This window comes from Sciurus carolinensis, chromosome 2 (genome assembly GCF_902686445.1).
Source record: "Sciurus carolinensis chromosome 2, mSciCar1.2, whole genome shotgun sequence".
NCBI classification, from domain to species: domain Eukaryota; kingdom Metazoa; phylum Chordata; class Mammalia; order Rodentia; family Sciuridae; genus Sciurus; species Sciurus carolinensis.
The window spans coordinates 74,897,240-74,912,743 of NC_062214.1; the positions used below are offsets into that span (position 1 = coordinate 74,897,240).

At 35.0% G+C, this 15,504-nt stretch overlaps 1 protein-coding gene across 1 annotated transcript in view; it reads right to left on the bottom strand.

Moving 5' to 3' along the window:
- Gabrb3 (gamma-aminobutyric acid type A receptor subunit beta3) overlaps positions 1–15,504 on the bottom strand; it is a 216,057-nt gene that overhangs the window by 19,701 nt on the left and 180,852 nt on the right. The gene's annotated exons all lie outside the window — the stretch shown is intronic.

Genomic DNA, 15,504 nt, shown 5'->3' on the forward strand with positions numbered 1-15,504 from the left:
GATAAAACTTAAGGCTTTACTGGTCAAAACAACTTTTATCAGTCATCCAGAGGACTCTGAGCATAGGTACTAGAAGCACTGACCCTAGTCCTACTGAGGTACTTCAAGGACACTCTGAGGACTGGAGGAGCAGAGAAGTTAAGTTCCATAGAAAGCAACAGGGTACACTGAGATGCTCTGTTCTGACCACAGAAAAGGCACTAAGGAGATCCTCAGAGAAATACTTGTACATTTTCTTTTTCTTTTCTCTTTCTTTTGGGGGGTTCTGGGAATTAAAGTCAGGGCCTTGTACACACTGGGCAAGCACTCTACCACTGAACTACATCCCCAGCCTCTGTCCATTTTCTTATTTGCAGAATCCAGCAGTATACCTCAGATGTTTACATTCCATAGGCACATCTTGGAATCCTACCACTACCACCATTATGGAGTGAGAACAATGACCACTGGGATGCCAATTTAATGTTATATTTACCTTTTATCTCCTGGATTCTAACAAAACTGCCACGAGTTTCCATGAAAACTCAGTGGGTTTCTCCAATTATCAACTTCCTTAACCCCCCTATCTCCTTCACTGATGGATGGTCCACTCTTCCTGAGATTGCCCCTATTCTAAGCTTCAGGAGACCTTGCCTCTTTATTCCTTCTTCTGTACAATGGACAGGATCCTATTCTCCTCCTGTCCCCAATGCATGCATTTTCCAGATATTATTTCATGTCCCTGTCTGTGTTTGTCCCTGCGTTCTTTTCATTAGCAGTCTGATTCACTAATATAACTATTATCTTTACGTAGAAGATGAATGGTTTTATACCCTGGCTTCCTATTTTTTTTAATCAACCACACTTTCAGCAAGAATTACTTAAAAGAGAAAAGAAATCACCTAATAAACTCAAAACAAAGTTTAATGATTCGAGGAATTTCTTTCAGTCTTTGTGTGTGTGTGTGTGTGTGTGTGTGTGTGTGTGTGTGTAGTTTCTTCTGCAAGGCTCTGATCAAATGCATATATCACATTGTCATCATCACATAAATATTTTCATGGTTGTCACAAACTGTATATAAACACAATTTCAAATTTTCCATCAAATATATGCAGATGAAATCTATAGTTTATAAATATCAATCCCTCAATGCTAACGATTTAGGTGATTTCCATTTTTATAAAACTATAAATACCTTTAAGCAGAGCTCTTTTGATACATTTAGACTTATTTTCTTAGGATGAATATGCCAAAAGATGACTTGCTAAGCCAGTGTTCAAGGCTCTCACACATTCTACAGAATTTCTTTGTAAAGAATCATACCAATGTACACTGTCACTATCAGCACTTTATAAAAGCCCCTATCTTGCCTTATAAACATGACAACAATGTACATCTCTTAAATTTTGCTAATTCTCATGAGAAACAAATGTGTCCCTTCAATTAATTTCTTTAAATATTTTGCTGGTCCTCTGTATTTAATCTTATCATCTCATAATTATTTAATTTTTCTCATTTCTTTTTCTTCTTACTGTTTTTACCTTTTCACTTTGGTCTTTCATATACTAATCATTGTTTGTATCATCTGTAAGTATTTTCCCAGTTGTTCATTTTAAATCTTGTAACAGCTTTGAGTGGAGGCTATATAGAATGCTTAAATTTTTGCATGTCATTGCATCTATCCATCTCACTTTTTTCCTTATGATTTTTAAAACTTGTTTTAAGGTTTACATTAATTTACAATTAATTAATTAATTAATTAATTAACAATAGGGATCTAGCCACAAACCTGTTTTGAGGGTTGGCAGTTATGAGTCTGACATGAGGTAAAAGTACAGAATTATTTTATGTTCCATAAATGACTGATTTTTCAAACACCATTAATGGAATAAAGCTTCCCTCTGCATGGATTTAGTACAGCTCTATTGTTCTACAGTTCTATTGTTCACATGTTCTATCCCATGTGAACGTGGAACATTGGCATGATGTTCTATTTGAGGACTCTTGTCAACTCTAGGCCCCTGACTCTGCCCTGTCCACACATTTCAGAAGCACAGCATTGACACTCACTGTCTTCCCAGACTCTTGCCTCTACTGATTCAAACTCATTGTTCTTAAAATAATGTCTTCTCTTACCCATATTTCAAGGCCTTAGTCAAATGCTACACCTTCCAAGATCCCTTCCTTCTTCCTCCCTCCAAATGTCAATGATCACTTTGTTGAATTATTTTCTTTCTTATTAAAAGTATAATTATTAGTATAAATGATGGTAAAAATCTTCCTTAGTAAGCTGTATAGTTCTGAGGGCTGAATTTGTGAAATAATGTATTTTTTTCACATACTGCAATGCCAAGGTAAATGCCTAAGCCATGATGGGTTATGAACTAATATACCCATATACTTAAAGAATGAAAACAGAAGTAGTTTATTTATGTGACTCTTTAGTTGAGTTAATACATTCAAAATATTCAGTATATTTATTGCATCTTAGTGCTACACAGATTTCCTGTTACATTCCATTGGCCAGAGCAAGTCTTACTGTCGATCCTTATATTATCAATGATGTTTAATGCTCTCCCAGGGAAAAGCAACAAATGTTTATGAATGAAACTGACTGTATTTCCCAACTTTCCATTTTCCAAGTCATGTTTCTTAGCACTTTTCAAAGTACATATTCAGTGACACTGTTCCAATTGAAGCCGAACTTGACACCCATGAAGTACCACTGACTCTCTATTGGGAAACTTGCCCCTGGAACATGGGAGCTAAAGGCAGACTACATAGCCAAACATGTGTAAGTGGTTAAAGACCTTTAAGAAGAGAACATTCATGCAAATTCAAAAACATGTGACTCTGGAAATTTGCCAACATAATCATGGCACAGAACTCAGAATTAAGAAAATGTGCCACTTTCTTCTGTGTTTGGCAGACACATTCCATTGGTTAAAAGTAAAATGCCACTTCAAATTGGTAAAATTTTTAGGCATTGATCATGTGCCCATACATCTTATTCTGAGGTGGGAAGAGTGAGTAGAGTGAGTATAGCAAGCAATAGGGAGGAATGAGAGAGTAATCAGTGCTCTCAACTAGCTCATATACCACCACAGTAAAGCTGAATATATATGTGCTATACGGGGAATACAATTATTTTCCAGGGCATGTGAATGAATGGGTAGGAAAGGTTTCACATTTATGAACTGAGATGCTCATGATGGAATAGGATTTCTTCAGGCAAAGAAGAAGAATGTCCAATGTTAAGAACTCAGAAAGTCATGAGAGAGAGAGAGAGAGAGAGAGAGAGAGAGAGAGAGAGAGAGAGAGAGAACTCAGAATGTGAATAAAGACCAGAAGTGTCAGAGAAATAGATAGATTCTTCTATGCAAAGGCTTTTCACTACTTGTTAAGCATCTTAAAGAGTACATGAAAGTCTTTTTTTGTAGTTCTGTTAAAGAACATCCTAGTGCTGGCAAGATGGAATACCTTGACATATGCTCTATCTATAAGGAAAAAACTCCCAAAAAACTATAGTTAGTGTCTAATATTTTAAATTTGAGAAGTGATGAGTCAGCTATAATAGACATAACCTTCAAGACAGAAACTCTAAAATTACTGTAGACTGCACAGAAATCCTAATGCCTGTGTGGCAATGCAGATGTAGCCAGAACCCCAGTAGATGCTGAGCCAACAGGCAGAGGCACAGACCCTGAACAGAAGAGCATCGTTCCAAGTCAGGACTTCCTTGGCAAAACTACCTAGTGAGGATGCTGATCTCAACCTTTTCTCCCCAGATGCATTGAAAGTTATGCCAAAAACCAGGCTCTGGATCTCTAATTCAGCCTAAATTTATATCACTCTCTAGGCATTAATATTTTTGAGACTTATTAAAAATGTGCACAATGAGCATCATGCCAGCTTTGCAGAGTGATAAGAGTCACTCCAGTGTATCCTTAAAGTAACAAGCTGACATTTTAGTAATTGCTGCAGAGCTGACCTATGCACACACAACCCTTTCCCATCAAGGCAGCAGCTGTGGGGCTCTCTCCCATTGCCTAGGAAGCTCGCAGTGACACTCTGGGGTTCTTTATCATGCTGTTGTATTCATTAATAATGTACTCTATACCTTATAATACAGCCTAAAATTAATAAATAGTGCTAATGATTTTCTGACTGCCATTACTAGATACTTCATTATATGTTGAAAAAAATCTGTGAAGGAAAAGAAACATATAAAACAGATGAGAGAGAGAGAGAGAGAGAGAGAGAGAGAGAGAGAGAGAGAGAGACCTCTGCACACAGAATTAGAGCTAAAACACATCTCAAGCAGGCAAAGTATCTCCTTTTGATCTTCCACAGTAAAGACCAGAATGATGAACTACGTGACATTGCAACAAAGAAAAAAGAGTGTTTGAACAATCCGACCTCATGCTCTATTTGGGATATTGCTGTTTGGACCATCCTCTTACATCCTGTGTTTCCTTGTATATAAAATGCTGAGCCAAAGGGCAAAGGCACAGCCCCTGACCACAAGTCTTACCAAGTCAGGGCTTCCTCTTAGTCCCTTTGTTTACTTGTGTGTGAATTCAGGGCAAGAATTCAAAGAGTGACACAAAAGCCTCAAAAAAATACTTAGGAATCAATCTAACAAAAGAGGTGAAAGACCTCTACAGTGAGAACTACAGAACACTAAAGAAAGAAATTAAAGAAAACTTAGAAGATGGAAAGATCTCCCATGTTCTTGGGTAGGCAGAATTAATATTGTCAAAATGGCCATACAACCAAAAGTGCTATTCAGATTCAATGCAATTCCAATTAAAATTCCAATGATGTACCTTACAGAAATAGAGCAAGCAGTCATGAAATTCATCAGGAAGAATAAAAGACCCAGAATAGCTAAAGCAATTCTTAGCAGGAAGAGCGAAGCAGGGGGTATCACAATACCGAACTTCAACTATACTACAAAGCAATAGTAACAAAAACCGCATGGTATTGGCACCAAAATAGACAGGTAGGTCAATGGTACAGAATAGAGGACATGGACACAAACCCAAATAAATACAATTTTCTCATACTAGACAAAGGGGCCAAAAATATGCAATGGAGAAAAGATAGCCTCTTCAACAAATGGTGCTGGGAAAACTGGAAATCCATATGCTGCAAAATGAAACTAAACCCCTATCTCTTACCCTACACAAAACTCAAATCAAAATGGATCAAGGACCTCGGAATCAGACCAGAGACCCTGCACCTTATAGAAGAAAAAGTACGTACAAATCTTCATCATGTCAGTCATGGTCCTAAACAGCCTTCCTCAACATGACTCCCAAAGCACAAGAAATAATAGCAGGAATCAAAAATTGGGATGGACTCAAACTAAAAAGCTTTTTCTCAACAAAGGAAACTATCAGCAAGGTGAAGAGAGAGCCTACAGAGTGGGAGAAAATCTTTGCCACACATACTTCAGATAGAGAGCTAATCTCTAGAATCTATAAAGAACTCAAAAAACTTTACACCAAGAATACAAATAATCCAATCAACAAATGGGCTAAGGAAATAAGCAGACACTTCACAGAAGTTCTACAAGCAATCAACAGATATATGAAAAATGTTCAACATCTCTAGTAATAAGAGAAATGCAAATCAAAACTACCCTAAGATTCCATCTTACCCCAATTAGAATGGCTATTATCAAGAATACAAGCAGCAATAGGTGTTGACGAGGATGAGGGGAAAAAGGCACACTCATACATTGCTGGTGGGGTTGCAAATTAGTGCGGCTACTCTGGAAAGCAGTGTGGAGATTCCTTAGAAAACGTGGAATGGAACCACCATTTGACCCAGCTATCTCACTCCTTGGCCTGTTCCCAAAGGACTTAAAATCAGCATACTACAGTGATGCAGCCACATCAATGTTCATAGCTGCTCAATTCACAATAGCTAGATTGTGGAAGCAATGTAGATGCCTTTCAATTGATGAATGGATAAAGAAACTGTGGTATATATACACAATGAAATATTACTTGGTCATAAAGAAGAATAAAATTATGGCATTTGCAGGCAAATGGATGAAGTTGGAGAATATCATTCTAAGTGAGATAAGTCAATTCCAAAAAACCAAAGGATGAATGATCTCTCTGATAAGTGGATGATCATACATAACGGGTGGGAGGGAGGCAAGAATGGAGGAAGGATGGGTTATATAGAGGAAAATGAGGGGTGGGAGAGGTGGGGGAAGAAAAAATAACAGAATGAGACAAACATCATTACCCTATGTACATGTATGATTACACAAATGGTGTAACTCTACTTCATGTACAACCAGAGAAACAACGGTTGTACCCCATTTGTGTATAATGAATCAAAATAAATAAATTATTTAAAAAAAAGAATTCAAGGAGTGATAAAAGAAAGAAAGAAATAGATAAGTTACAATTTATCAAAATTAAATACTATTATGTTGCAAAGGATACCATTAAGAAAGAAAAACAACTCACAGAAATATTTGCAAATATTTACAAATCATATATCTGATGAAAAACCTGCATGTAGAATACATAAAAAATGCTTACAAGAAAAAGAAATTAAAAAATGGAAAAAGGCTTTGAATGGATACTTCTCCAAAGAAGATAGATAAATAACCAATAATCACATGAAAAGAAGCCCAAGATTATTATTCATTAGGGAAATGCAAATTAAAACCACAATAATAGATACCCCATGATACCCTTTAGGATAGCTACAATGAAAAAGACAGATAAGTGTTGGTGACTACATGAAGAAATGAGATCTCTTGGATGCTGCTGTTGGGAATATAAAAGGGTACCATGCCATCAGATAAGTTCCCCCAAAAGTTGGAGTGTCATAAGCATGCCAAAGCACAAGTTCATTTCCTGAGAGAAATTCCTGCCAGCTTAAAAAAAATGGAAACAACCCAAATGTTCACCACTGATAAACAAAATGTGGTGTATTCATACAAAAAATTTGTATTTGTATTTGTATTGGATAAACAAAATGTGGTGTATTCATAGAATGGACTATTATTCAGTCATAGAAAAGAATGAAGGGCTAGTATTTGCCACACCATGGATGGACTTTGAAAATATGCTAAGCAAAAGAAGCCAGTCACAAAGGACTAAGTAACAGTATTCCATTGATACAAAATATGTAGAATAGGCCAGCCCACAGAAACAAAGTAGATGAATGGTTCTCTATGGTGGAGAAGGAAGGTTGAGGGACATGCCTGCTAAAAGGTATATGATTTCCTTCAGGGTGATAAAAATAGTCTAAGATTGATTGTGGTCATGGTTGCAAAGCTGTAAATACACTAAATAGTATTCAACTGTATAATTTTAAATGGGTAAATTATTTAGTATGTAAATTATATTTCAATAAATCTTTTACAAAGAAAAATGCCTACTACATGTATACTACTGGCAATCATTAGTCATAATTCATATCAAAGACAAAATATATCATCTAGTCAAAAAATGAAAACATGCTTAAAAATGCACCTTTCTTCTTTCTTTCCTTTTTCTCCCTCTTTGGTGCCCTTTGTACTCAGAATTCTATAATCAGTGTATTCTCATCATGGAACATATATTTAAAATATGTAGGTCTTAAAGGCAACTCCAAATTTTAAGGTAGATAAGAATTATTTTTGTGAAGATAAAGGGCAATAAATTTTCTTTCAACTCTGTCCTCTGTAGTGAGACATGTGTCGGGAACTCTTCAAGTGATTTCACAGCAACAAATTGAGATAGTTAAGCTCTTTTATAGGCAGCATGATCTAGGTCTGCCATTTTGAATAAAGGGATTGGAGCAGTATCTGGCTAGGAGGCAAGAGTGAAGGGTCTCTAAGGATCGTCCAACAAAACAAAAGAGGGAAAAATAGGAGAAAAGAATGGATTTGACCCAAGGGCATGGCAGTGCATGCCTGTAATCCCATCAGCTCTAGAGGCTGTGGCAAGAGGATAGCAAGTTCAAGGCCAGCCTCAGCAAAAGCAAGGCACTAAGCCCTCAGGGAGATCCTGTCTTTAAATAAAATACAAAAAATGGCTAGGGATGTGGCTCAGTGGTGGAGTGCCCCTGAGTTCAATCCCTGGTTCCCACACTTCCCCTCAAAAAAGAATGGATTTGTCTCTAGAATTTGAGGTTAAAATAAATTATAAATAAGATGCAAATGGTTATTCTGTTTTATCATTTAAAATCTTATTCATGCCTATAATGTCTTTCTTTATAGGACCAGTGGGCAACAATTTGATCACGATACTTTAGTTTAGTATTCATGAATGGTCTATTAAAGAGAAATTTAAGTTCATGAATTAATGGTGGGAGAGATGAACTCTAAAAAATGCATAATTTTCCATATTCACTAGTAAATAAGCAAAAACAGCATTTGAAAATGATTTTCAAATACTAGAAAATTCATATCTCTTAACTGAAATGTTTCATCATCAGTCATGTTGGACTCTTTTCCTGGCTTTTCTTCTAATCTTGGCCAAAAGTATTTTGAAACAAAATATATTATTACCCAAATGTATAACAGAAAAAAAAGAAAGAGAAATAGAAATAGTACATAATTAAATAAGCATATTAAATGATCAGTTCTCTGTACCTCTTGCAAAAGCCTCAATCTTTTGACTCAAAGAAAGATAAAAAGTTAGGAGTCAACTTTGGATTTGGCACAAACTGTACATCACAAACTTTGCTGGTCTGTAGGTCGCACATTCAGAGTCAGTAAAAAACCCACATTCCAATCTGGTGTTCCACATGTCCACAGTGATATTTAACAGTTTCATTGATTGTTATATATTTGTTTATATTTGTTGAAATAAATTTAATTCAGTACTTCTTTTAATTTGATCCCTTTACCTGTCTTCTATTCCAGTGCTTTGCACACATTTTCACAGCTGGTTACCTTTACAACCAAAGACTCAGATCTCCCGACAATGAATTTTAAAGTACTTTCCTTAAAAGCACACTATTCTGGATAAAAGCTTCCTCTTTGTAACATTGTCAGAAAAATACAGAATTAAATGATTCATGTTTCCTGAAATGTGAATATAAGAAATGCTTCCTAAATTTTCTTCTTTTTTTTTTTATGATTTTCATTTGTTAATAACCCAACTAAATAAGAATCAGCTATTGAAATAACTATAAATTTCTGGAAAAATAAGGATGGTGAAAATCAAAGCATACTGTTTAGGTGTTGTGAAATGGATAACTCATATACAGCCAGTCCTCCATGTCTCTGGGGGTCTTGTTCCTGAACCCCCACAGAAATGAAAATCCATGTATGCTCAAGTCCTTTACACAACATGGTGTAGTGCTTATACAGAACCTACACACATCTTTGAGTATACTTTAGATATTCTCTAGATTATTCCTGATGTCCAATGCTGTATTGTTAAGGGAATAATTACAAAAAAAATGTATTTACATGTCCGGTACAAATGCTGTTTTTTCTGAATACTTTTGATCCTTGGTTGGTTAAATTCACAGATATGGAACCCACAAATATGAAGATCTGGCTGTGCTGGAAATGACTGGGAAATGTGGGCAAATTTAAAAATACATCTCCTTGAAGTCATGGGGCAGAAAACAAACCAGTACCAAAATCTGGGAAAGAAAGGAAACTGAGAGGAGACACCAGAAGCATTAGAAGAGGAAGATGAGAAGCTCAGCAGAATATCTGATAGACTCCAGCAAAACTGGAGGCAGAGGTCATGAAGAAGGGGAGCCATATTAAACCCCTCGTACTTTGGATTAGTTACACTTGTACACAGAGCTCTACTCAAAATGTAAAGATAAAGCAAAAGAACTCAGACACATACAAAGACTGAATTTGAATTATTTTGAGTCCCAGAAAGGGGTGAAGAAGCTTATGCTGGATACCTCTCTCAGAAAGATGTCAGCAGGAAATTCCCAGGGTGAAGGATGAGAAAATAAAATGCAAAATACAGAAAGGAAGACAGATAGATGATACAGAGAGTAGATTTAACATGTGTGTAATTGGAATTAAAGGAGAAGAGGAGAGAATGGAAGCAAATGCAGTATTTGAAATAATGATGACTAAAGGTGACCCCAAACTGCTGAGAAACGTCCAGTCAAAGATTCAAGATCCATAAACCCTAAGAAGAATAATTATAGGGAAAACTGTGATTTGGACATTATAATAATGCCAAAGAAAACCAAAGAGGAAAAAAATATGAAGACATCTAGAAGGGGAATAAAAATAGATTATTTTCAAAGTAGCACCAATTAGACCTACAAGTATTTTCTCAATGGAAATGATGGAATCGAGGAACAAAGAAACAATATCTTCAAATGGGGAAACAAACAACCAGAACATGCCAACATAAATTTCTATCATCAACAAGCAAATCCTACATGAGAAAATTATAGTAGGTCAAACCTATACAGAGACTAAAAAAGAAAAAGAAAAAACAAACAAATAAAATAAACAACAAACAAAGAAATTTGAGAAACTTGTTACCAATAGACTCACATTAATGCAAGTAGTCTTGAAATGTCCTTCCTTAGAAGGAACACATTCAGAGAGAGTGAATTGGAGAAAAAGAATAGAATAAATAGCAAAGAATCACACGATTATATCTAAATGAACATTTACTACATTTAACAATAATATTGTGTGGGCTCTGAAGTGTACTTAAATTATAATAGAGAATGACAAAAGCAAATGGAAATTAGAATGAGGAAATATGGAGGGAAAGTTCATTCTGGTCCTTACATTGTTTGGGACGAATAAAAGTTTCATGCTGAAGAAATTATTAGAAGTAAAAAGTACATTTGAAAGACCATTCAATACAAAATCACTGTTTTCTTACAAATATGCAAAACTAAGAAATTATGTTTAAGATATTTCACCACATATAGCAAATATCTGAGACAATTTCACAAGAATGTATAAGATTTCTGAACAGACAACTATAAAATGGTGTTGAGACAAATTGAAGACCTAAATAAATGGAGAGAGAAAATATGAACAAATTGGAGGAATTATAATGATGTCACTTTTCACTAAATTAACCTAATATGATGCCAAATCATTTTTACATAAAAATTAATGACCCGATTATGAAATTTTTAGGGAAATGAAAAAGACTGAGAATAAAGAAGCCTCAAATAAACATAATAAATAAAAAGAGAAGGAAGGATCTGCTCTACTTAAAGAAGATAACACAGTGAGCACCATGACGTACAAAGATGATAAACTAGCAGCTCAGGACAGAAAGTTCAAATGCATACATGCACATAAAATTATGAAAAAGGTGTTGCCTACAGAGCAATGATGTTTGAGGAAAAAAAATGAAAACTGACCCATACTACACAGTATTCACACAAAAAAATAAATTTCAGAGGGATAATAGTTCCAAATGTAAGGTTACACTCCATTTATGTATGATTTATCAAAATGTATAAATGCATTCTACTGTCATGTACAGCAAATTAGAACAAATAAAAAAATTTTTAAGTATATTTTGGTAACATACATAACCTATAATAAAGTTCCATATGTAATGTATAGATAATTCCAATAAGTTATTAAGAAAATGACAGACAGTTCACAAAGAGGCTTGCACAGGCAATTCACAAAAAAATATCTCCAAACAGGTTGTCAGGAAAAGTACTCAATCTTATTAGTAATTACAGAAGTAGAAGTTAAAACCACAAGATAGCACCCAACCCCCACAGATGACCCCCACATCAAGCGTTAGCAAGGAAGAGAGGTAAAGGGAATTCTCATGAATTACTGCTCTGAGTGTCACTTGGTACAGTCACTTTGGAAAATGGTTTGGCATATCGGGTTAAATTTGAAGAGTCACAATTTCACTTTTAGGTATATACTTAACATTTATATATGTATATATTTACAAAAAGATAGGTAAAGAATATTCATCTTAGCATGATTCATTCATGTGCATAAGTAGCAGAATGGATAAACTGTGACTTATTTAAATAGCAGTAGAACCAGGAAAATAAACAAACCACAGAGACACAGATGGGTTCCAAAAACTAAGACTGAGTTAAAGAAGGCAGTCACAACATAATCCAAACTGTTAAATAAGGCTCAGAACCAGGAAAGCTTAGCTAGAGGGTAATAAGATTGTGGTTGCTTTTGGAAAGGAGTCGGGGGAGAAAATTGGGAGGAACTATAGTGGGGACTCCTTGAATACCAAAATGTTCTACTTCTTGCCCTGATGGTAGTTACATTATTATTAACTTCCTGATCATTCACTAGCTGTACATTTGTATTTTTTAACATTTTTCCATATGTGCACATACAGAAAAGTTATAAAGATATAAAGTTATAAATACCTCCTTTTATAAGTCTGTGTATAAAATATGAAAGCATGAGAAAAATTTTAATCCATCCTAGGATTGTCTTGCTTAATTAGAGACTATTAGAAGGTCATCAAGTAAGGTTTTAGATTTGACAATTTACTTAAGATTCTCACTTATTAAAATAAATTGGAATCAGTTTGCTTTAAAGACATCACTTTTTTTTGGCACATTCCAAATACTTTAGTAATGTGTACATTTATGCTTAACTAAACAGAAATCACACAAAAGAATAAAAAATTTTCCTCTATTGAAATTACTGCTTGAAACATTGGTTTAAATTCCATTCATGATAAAATAGTAATATAATATTTGCTTTATTAAATATTATTCTGAGAGAAATGTTCAGATCATAATTTTAACTAATTATATTTAAAAGTTAAAATCAGTAAGCAAGATTCTTACAATATTCCCAAAGTTCATTTAGAAAACCAATACCTTTTCAGGTTTTAATAAAAATAATTTCAAAGATGCAGGTTAATCTAAATTTGCACTTACTTTAAAAATGTTTTCACTATTTCCTGAAAACTTACCCACAAATCCCTAAGAGCTTACAGAAGTGGATCACATTACATTGACATCTACTGACTAGAGTTGTTATGGTTTAGATATAAGGTGCCTCCCCTCCGCCGCCTCAAAACTTCTGCTAGACAATGTAGGAATGTGAAAAGATTAGATTATGAGAGTTGTAACCTGTCAGTGAATTAATCCATTTGATGCATTAAGAATTTACTGAGCAGTAACTGTAGGCAGGTGGAGTGTGACTGGAGGAAGATCACCGGGGTTGGGTCCTTGGGGATTATATTTTGTCCTTGGCTCTTTCTGCTTTCTCTCCTTCCCAGTTGAGCAGTTTTCCTCTGTCTTTGGTCTGCCATGATGTTCTGTCTCATCTCAGGCTCAGTGCCATGGAGCCAGCTGACCATGGATTGAACTTCTAAAACCATGAGCCAAAATAAACTTGTCTGCCTCTAAGTTTTTCTTGTCAGGAATTTATTCACAGTGATGAAGAGGTGACTAACACAATGATGAATATATTCTTTATTTAAATGATTAAAGCAAAATGAAATACCATGTAGTCTCAAGGCTAGGTACTGGCCAGCTATAGAAAAGAAAGAATCTATTCTTTCCATGTTTCTCTTTTTCCTATGAATCCCTTTCAATTCGTCCTTGTTTTATCTTGGAAACTCTAACCCACATATAGGTTTGGATCAATCCTATAGGATGTAAGTACCAAAGAATAATCTAACTACTCACTGTATAAGCACTTCCATTAAAAAATATAGTTTTGGGTCAAGAATGAATATTGGTAAGAATCCAGGATTTCCCAAGAAATCCAGTAGATTTAAATAGTGAATGATATAAAATGGGCCTAATTAAAAATAATCCATTACCTTTTTTTCTCATTCTTATTTAACTTGCAAGGAGAACCTGTGTTTGGTGTGGCTATTTTGTGGGACTTCTGAGCACATGATTATGAACAAATATATTTACTCAAATAATATTTATTGAATATCTGATACATGTTAAGTATGAGAACATAGGTAACAAAGAAATGATACCCTATAAGTTTCAAAGCTTCATACAGCAAAAAGATAACTGGCAGAGAAGCTCTTTTATTATTTACAGTTATTTATTTATCAGGCCAGGGATGGAACCCAGAGCTTCACATGTACCAGGAAGCACTCTACCACTGCGCTACATTGCCAGGTCCTCATTTTCTCATACTTCAAAAAATTTAAGATGATTTAAGATGATGTATTTGCAAACCTTAATGTCCCAGGGAGTAAGCAAAGGGGTTGGCATTTGAACTATTCACTGATGAATGGACTGGGTTTGAATAGGAAAAAAAGAGAGAGAAAATATATCAAATGGGGGCTGGGACAGAAAGAAAAATTGGGGGACAGAATGCAGGAGTGAATGATTGGAGGAGAGAAGAAGAATTAAATGCAGCAACTACAATAAAGGTTTTATGAACTAAACTGAAGAGGAGATAATGCAGTTAAACAGGGACCCATACTGCAGGCAAAGGGCAGTAGTCAAAGGTTTGCAGCTGGGTAACGGTTTAAGACATGTGGTGGTGTGGCTCCTAATAGCTGCAGGATGGAGGATGGGTCAGAGGCAGAAGGTTTCTTGTCCTAGTGACTCGGGTGTTGGATTAAGAAATTCCAGGACCCTGAGTTAGCATTTGGGGGCCTCCAATCCCAATGTCAGGTTTTAGAAATCTGCACAATAGCACAGCTCATCCAGATTATGTGACTCATTAACACAGACTGCAAAGGAGGGAGGGATCCGGGTACTGTAGAGGGAACCACAGACAGTGTTTGCCATCTCAGCATTAAATTTTTTTACACTTTTTTCTAAAATATTTACATATTTACGTTTTTTTGTAAAAACTCTTCTAATGTGAGTATGTAGAAGTGTTCAAAATTATCACTTAAAGCGTAGAAAGTCTAGTTTTTGAACTCTTTGTCAAAAAAAAATGTAGCAGGGGTTCCTATGCATCAGGAACCTTGAAAAATAATGTCTTCTAGCTTTGTTATGTAAATGTGGTCAAATCATCATCACTTCCATTTTCCCTTCCTTTCTTTTTTCTTTCTCACACATGCTAGGCAAGTACTATTACACTGCCCTATATCCTCAGCCTCTCATTTTCTTATACTTTAAGCTAATGCATTTTTCAACTACCAGCCTCTTAAGGATATTAGGAAACAAGTATTTAAAATAAGGTGCTATAAAATTATAATATACCATGCCATTATTTTGGTTAGAAATTAGGAGTAATGCAGAATTCTTTGGAATTCTAAATGAGTGGAAATACTTTTTCCAAACTTACCTAATGAATCATGGTAGGACCAGAATAATTTCCTTTTATATTAATTAACTCAACTAGTTCATTCACATCTTTGAAACACAATTATAGAGCGCAGCTCCCTCTTCCTGAGCAAAGGTATACTTAATTTCCACTCAGGGTAGCTTTATGCAACTTTTTCTTTAATGTATAATATTTGAATATGTTAAATGTGTTTATAATGTCATTTAAGTATATATTATCTCTTTTGCACAAATTGTTTGATTGAATACATACCTAGTAATAATGGTTAGATTTCTACTCTTGATTTAGTGGCTATTCATTTCATTTACCAAGCTATTTATTGAGTGAACTAG